Source organism: Cryptomeria japonica, chromosome 9, assembly GCF_030272615.1.
Source record: "Cryptomeria japonica chromosome 9, Sugi_1.0, whole genome shotgun sequence".
In the NCBI taxonomy this organism is placed as follows: domain Eukaryota; kingdom Viridiplantae; phylum Streptophyta; class Pinopsida; order Cupressales; family Cupressaceae; genus Cryptomeria; species Cryptomeria japonica.
Genome location: NC_081413.1, coordinates 580,523,850 through 580,531,573, shown reverse-complemented (window position 1 = coordinate 580,531,573; position 7,724 = coordinate 580,523,850). Strand labels below are relative to the sequence as shown.

The 7,724-nt window shown below is 31.3% G+C and overlaps 1 pseudogene; it reads right to left on the bottom strand.

Moving 5' to 3' along the window:
- Window positions 1-1,997: 1,997 nt before the first annotated feature.
- On the bottom strand, window positions 1,998-7,504 carry LOC131042562 (beta-glucosidase 22-like; annotated as a pseudogene).
- Between the last annotated feature and the right edge of the window lie 220 nt (window positions 7,505-7,724).

Here is a 7,724-nt window from a genome sequence, read left to right as displayed (position 1 = left end):
TAACAAAAACAAATATGTAGAAAAAAATTACAAAAAAATATCTCATCGAAGGTGAGTGAGTTAATTTTTAAGATCTGGGTATTAAAATAAATTACATAATTGGAAAGTAGACTTCAAGCACTAAATTTTTTTCCAAGATTCATTCTTTTAAGTGCTTCAAATTTAGGTCAAATAGAACCAATTAAATATATAAGGATATAATATAGAAAAATATAGAGAAGAATGAGAGAATACTGAAAACATAAATGATAATTTTGATTTATCAAAATAGCTTTCACTATTTTATAATTAAATTTCATTTGATTAAGTTACAACAATTGGAAAGGGAGTAATTGGATTAATGAGAAGAACCATATAATATCTCATTCTCGTGTGTTTATATAAGATATAAACACTTTTAAATGCCAAGTCACTTGAATAATAATCCGGAATTGGATTGTGTCGTTATTATATTAAATAATTTTCATTGGAAGTTTAGTTTTCTTTATTTGTTTAAGGAGATAAGATAGAACTAGAGTAATAAGTCATTAAGTATTAACTTCACGTATTTGTTTTGTACTAAGTGAATTTGAAACAAATATTCAAATAAAGTTACAGATCTACTATATTTAAGGTATAACCGTCAAGGTTTTTTTGTTGTCAAACCTAATCGTAGAACCTAGCACACTTATAGGGTTTTGTAATTTATTGATTTGGGAACCAACAACATCTGTGTTTGGTAGGAGGTTCTTTTTGCTGGTTGTGCATCCCCAATGCAGTCTTGATATCACTGTGAGATCATGCAAAATCCTTGGACAAAGCCAAAGCTAACTCATGACCATTCATTGCCTTTAAAATATAAGAAATTCAACCAAGTTGTAGAGGATATCTCATAGTCTTAAATTCTTCTTCACTTTATCATAAAATGAGGGTTCAAATATAAATCAATCACCTCCCATATTGTTATTAGTGACCAAATTTTGTAGAGAAAAATGCTAGCCCTAACAATGTACTAGTATATTTTAAAAATAATTAAGCAATCTTCATGAATTCTCGTTAGAGTATTCGTCACACTATCTCCTTTGGTTTGGACAACCAAAACATACTTAGTCATGTAGTTCTTCTCGGTTGATACATTCATGTGCACTCCTTTCTACACTCCTTGCAATTAAGGATAAATTATTACTTTTCTTAGTTATTATATATGTGTAGGCTTGTGGTGGCTTAAAAATGAGATTAGACCATTACATATAATTTATTGAGGTGGTAGACAAGTTGGCAATATCATTAGTGGACATTGTGTACGTTTCTATAGGCATGACAAATTTATCAAATTCTTTGATTAATTCAAAAGTATCATGAATTCATGGGGTGAAACTTTACTATTCAACACATCTCAAATGAATTTGGAGTCCCCTTCAATAGTATGGTTAAGAAAATTCAAACTATTGGCATGGTTGAAGCCCATTAAAGTAGCCATGGTCTCCACCATATGTTAGTTTGGATTCTAAGATTCTTAACATAAGCCAGGATCAAAACTCTTTCACTTTTTTGTAATAATACATCAAGATCAAACTTATATTTCTATGTAATAAATAAAATAATTATAAAATTATAAATATACAAAATAGGTTCTTTTTTCAAAATTATGTGCAACAACTCACTACATCTATTGAATCAAAGCTCTAATGATACAACTACTACACCCTCCTAGTAGTCTAGGAATTGAGAAATCGCAAGACCCAGCCTTACATTTTATAATAAGAATACGATTATATTTCTAAATGACATTCAAATAAATATATTTATGATATCATTATTTATATAGAATTCTACTCTACTATATCATAAATGGCTGAGAAAAATATAATTTCAATATATTTTTCTATTGAAATTCTATTTTGTTATACAAACATAATGGATATAAACAAAATGATCGGTAGGCTATTTGTTCGGAAGCAAAGAGATCAAAGGTTTTAACTGCAATGGAGTACCTAAAACTCTGAAAACAGGGCACAAACCTTCAAATCCTAAGCATTAAATTCAATTTCAAATTTGACTTCGTTCTTACCATGATTTATTGGCTACATTATCTATTTGATGCATCTGACAATGAAAAAGAAACTGCTCCTGCGAGCAATGGATAGCGAGGGTGATGAAGCTAATCAGTAGACAAAGAGAGAGGACACAGCTATTCAATCCACATCGGTGAGCCCACCTTTTTATTCAACAAATCTTCAGTTTGTTTCTTCCCTCTCAAAAATTTGGTATACCAGTGAGCAGAAAGATTCGGATATCTCTTTAAATTTTTATCTTTGAAATCCACATGAAAGAGGCCATAACGAATCTCGTAACCGTACAAAAACTCAAAAGTGTCCAGCAATGTCCAGACGAAGTATCCTAGAGTGTTGGATCCATTCCTGCACCCACATAACTATACTCTCTGTAACTCTAAAGCATTCAACAGAATTAGCGATGCACAGTTAAGGGTGGTTTAAGTTCAGCTTACCTGATAGCTGCAAGCAAACTCTCAAGATAGTCATGAAGATACTCCATCCTTGACCTGTCATTTAATGTCTCAGACAGTGATAGCGATCGGTTGTTTATGGTGCCATATCCTATTCAGCAATTTATAAAACATTTCAGCATGAAACAAAATCAGATGAAATCACATTAAAGCACAAAATTGCATATTAAATGGTAGTAGAGCAAAAGAAACTAAAATCTAAATATTAGGGGAGAAAAGAGAAAGAAAAGGAGTGATAGATGATAGATAATTTGACATACAGATAACAAAGAGGATCAATCTTATGAGTATGAGAAAGGTTTCAAGTTGAGAGTTATTTGAGATTGTATTAGTGGGTTCTGTAGGGAAAAACTTAGATAAATATGTATAATAGAAGCATCCATCTGTCAATTGGTCCTTGTAATGTTAAGGAAATATAACATATTTTCAACAGTTATCAATATAATATAAGGAAGAGGCTAATATTATTGTTGAGTTTTAAAGAGCAGATTGAAAGTACAATAGCAGAATTAAAAATATAACACAGAAAATTATGTGGTTCATTATTCATGATTATATCCACCAAATTTAACAAAGCAATATTACTTATTCACAGTTACAACAAATACAGAATCAATATCCAACATATATACAAATGCTTTCACCTTTAAATATGAAGAATCACCAAAAAAGTTGAAGAACAATTGAACAATAATCCACTGACTGTTGGAATTCACTTACTCAACAATTATGACCCAAATTGCCTCAAGAAAGCAGAGAGGTGCTCGCTGTCTCAAAACATTATCCTGATTATAGCTGATCTTGACCTTTTATCCTAAACCCATCTCTTCTAGATTAGATATGTAAAACCAAACATATCACAACTCTTCTAAATAAACAATTTTAATAAAAATAAAATTTTATTAAAAATGAAGTTCCAAAACACAACTCATCCATTGTAGCTCTTCCACCCAAAATACTGATTCAAGTTCTGATAATATGTATTTGAAATTTCCTACAGCTAAATAGATAGGTGTTTTGAGCAAGTGTTTTAGACAACAGATTTGTTGTTGTATCAGGAAGACCTGGGCCGCACACAAACTGCTCACCTGTTTTTAGGTATTAATATTTAGGATAGTCATTAATATACAATTACTTCAATAAATAAGAGGTATTTTTTCTGGTGTCAAATTTCAAAGTGCATAAACTTTGACTCATAACATATATCATCAATTATTTTGTGAGAAAAACTAAGCATTCAATAAACATGATACCATTTTCATATATTAGTATAGGCGGGTTGGCATAGTGTTGCTTGAAATATTCCAATAATGCTTGGAATCCTGCTGGAACAACTGCTAGTCCAGTGGGTGCTATCTGTAATTAAATGATAAGATTTTCTTATTCCACTCGATGACTTTGATTTAATATAAAAGATTTTGACTAGTTAGAAATGGAACTAATAAATTATGTGCTTACCTTTCCAATTGGGACATCACCTCGCATTACTTTACACAGACAAACGTATACACACATTAGTGTCTAAAATAGCTTACCACCATTCCAAGCTCAGTAATCTGATTGAAATTTTTCTACCTACCTGTGAGGTTTGAGCCTATATCACTTCTAAAATCTCTTTTAACAGATATCCCATGATCAGATAAATCAGAGACATAGTAAGTGCTGTAATGGTTCAACCCAATGAAATCGAAAGATCCCCTTAGCTTTTCAGATTGTTGTTTCCTGAAAGTAGGCAGCCTAAAGCCTGCAATCTTCTTCATGCTGGAAGGATAGTCCCCAGAAAAAAGGGGATCTATGAACCTTTTGGATATGAAGAAAGAAAATATTCATAATATATTAAATTGCTATAAATCATGCAAAACTCTATAACAAGGGTTTCCAGAAGCATTCTCATTTCAATTCAGTAAACACTTACCAACCATTATGGAAATCAAATGTCCTTTGAGTTGCAGCTATGTCTTTAGGCGAATCTGTCAATGGCACAAACCATGGCGCCCAAATTGCCAGGCTGATGAAACCTTTCTGTTTGACCTGCAGAAAATATGAAATTATCAAGCTCTTAAACAACAACTTCGTGCAACCTCTAGACTTATTAAAAAATAAATGCTTTACTGATGATTTCATGCCCTAAAACTGATACTGGTTGACTGATTTGATAGCCCTGCATTAAAGGGACAATACTTAAGCCTTCTTAGAAGTGAGTATGGGCAAACCAATCAACTCATAGGAATAAATATTAAATGTTTAAAATTAGAACCTGAAATTTTTCTCTGTAGAGCTCAACTACTTGAGCATGAGATAACAAAACATGATGACCCACAATGTACGGTTCCACTGTAGAATCTCCTGCACTACAGTTGCCAAAATATCCAAATGGATAAGAACAGCGTTGGGGAGGCCAGAAACCAATATCATAACCTAAAGGGGGGAATGCATTAGGCTCGTTGAAAGTTGTCCAGTATTTCACTCTGTCTCCAAATTCTCTGAAGCAAACTTCTGCAAAGGCTTTGAAATCTTCTCTGTTTAACAACAGCCAATCAAAAACTGTTAGGCACTTAAGATACAAAACATTTTTATTAAGTGTAACTTACAAGTTACAACACAATACCAAGTTCAATATCAATTATGGATGGGAAAATTACACTATATATGGACTGAGCCATCCTGCATAGGCATCTTCCAAGCTCTGGGGAAAATCGAAGTGGTATAATGTAGCATGCGGTTGAATACCTGCAAATTTCCCATGTATTCAATCACATGTTTTTGAGTTAAATTCCTTCTAAGATTTCTTTTACTCTTTTAACTGGATTGGGACTAGAAATTATTGTGTTACGATGAATAAGTGGCCTTGTTTGTTTAAAAAAACACTCCTTACCATGGAGAACGAGTTCATTGATAAGATTATTGTAGTATTCCAATCCCTTGGGATTGATGACACCCCTTCCATCTGCAGCGAACGGCAAGTTAGAATAGTGTGTAATTGAAAAATAGAGTTTCTTTTTTCCTTTCCAATAATATAAGGTTTTGTGGTATGTAAGATGATAACTGGCAAAATAACAATAATCAAAAAAAAGTTAAATGATAACAGGCAAAATAACAATAATTCAAAAAAGTTAAATATTCAAACAACATTCTAAAAGGAAAGTTGTCATTTTTTATTAGATAAGGAAGAAAACAACAGTCTTATTGCTCTTGTTTTTCTCATTTAAACAGTAGTCTACATTCAAAAGAAAATTGTCATTTTTTATTAGATAAGCATGAAAACAACAATCTTAATCTTTTTGTTTTTCTTTCATGGATAAGAATGGTGGTGCTATAGTAGAGTTACACCTATCTGTGTAAAGAAATTTTTTTTATGCTTGATGCTATGTACAAAAAATTCATGTGAAAAGATTTGATTTATGTACTATATTTGTGACTGCAATTTCTACCCTAACTTGCAAACCAATGCTATTATATTTCTATTTTCCTTCTCTTCATTATATGTATTAGTCACCACTTTATGCTTTATGTTTTGTAAAAAAAAATTGAGGCTAGGAGATTTGATTGATGTACTGTATTTGTGGTTGCAATTTCTACCCTTTGTTGCAAACCAAAGCTACTATGCTTCATTTTTATCTCCTTTCATTATATGTATTAGTCACAACTTTATGCTTTATGCTTTGTACAAAAAAATCACATGAACAGATTTGATTGATGGACTATATTTATGGCTACAATTTCTACTCTATCTTGCAAACAACGCTATGGTCAATTTACTAATGCACATCCTAATTAGATCTAAACAACTTTATAATTTAACATTGAGGATATAGATCAAATTATATGAGTAGATTTTAAATATTGTCAAAAGTTAAAATTAATAGAAAGTTTAGTTATATAAATTTTAAGAAATTATAAATAAAAATGATTATGTTATTTATATACAGACTGCATATAGATTTGTTTAATCTTGAAAGAAGAGTTTAAATAGGCCTTGTATTAGAATTAATATATTTTTTGTTTACATGTAGTTCAATGACTTGTGATTGATTTATTATTTACATGTAATTCAATAATCCCTGATCGACTTTAAATCAATACAAGAATTTTTTTAAATCTTGATAAATAAATATACAATTATCTCCAACCCTTATAATTTACACTTGATAAATATTCATTTCATAAATAATTAAAATTATAAAATAAATATATAATTTAAAAAATGTATATAAAAAAATTAAAATATTATGAAATATTCTTTGGCAGTGCCAGGTATAAGTCGAGACCATGAGATGGAAAATCTGTATGCATCTAATCCCATTTTGAACATCAGACGGACATCCTCCTGAAAAACATTTTAGTGGTAAGCCAACTTAAAGCTGATAGAATGTAATTTATTTAATATGAATAATCAAGAAAAGTGTAGTAATCGAGATTACTTTATAATTGTGGTATTGATCTGCAGCAACATCCCCAGTGCTTCCATCAGTCATTTTCCCTGTTAATACACATTTAGCTTAGTCCTTTAAGTTCCTTTATTCAAGAAGGAAAATGAATAATAATGACCAAATGGGTATCTTGGACTAGACTAAGAAGACAACAGAAGCATTTACTTTAAAAAAGAAGAAGACAAGACTAACCAGAATGTGTATAAGTATCCCAAATGGAAGGCTTACGCCCATCAAGTTGTGCTGCACCTTCAACCTGTAATATGTATACACCCACATCAAAATATGATTTACCATTATAACAACTAACAACTAATAGAAAGGAGAGAAGAGATAATACAAGTGGTATTACCTGGTAAGCAGAAGTGCCAGCACCAAATATAAAGTTTTCCGGAAAATCATCTCTGTTGAGGTTGTGTAGCTTGAATTGCAGAGAGACAGGAATTTGAAGTCCTATGAAAAACCAAAACAAAAGTGCTTGTCTCTTACCAATCTTCATTTTTACCGTCCTGCTATGAACAAAGCCTTTTACAAATGGAATATCAGCTGAACTTTAAATCCTCTAAATCGTTTCTCTCCCAGTAGGTCTTTCATTAGTAAATTGAGGTACACATATGACAATGAAGAAGAGGAGGAGAGGGGAAACGTGAGTAGATCCCCTACAAATTGCAGCCACAAATATAGTCCATCAATCAAAATCTTCTTACAAGATTTTTGTTGTGCAATGTATAATGTTGTTTGTCTTGTCAAATTAAATGACAATAATGAGAGGGAAAAATTCGTAGTGT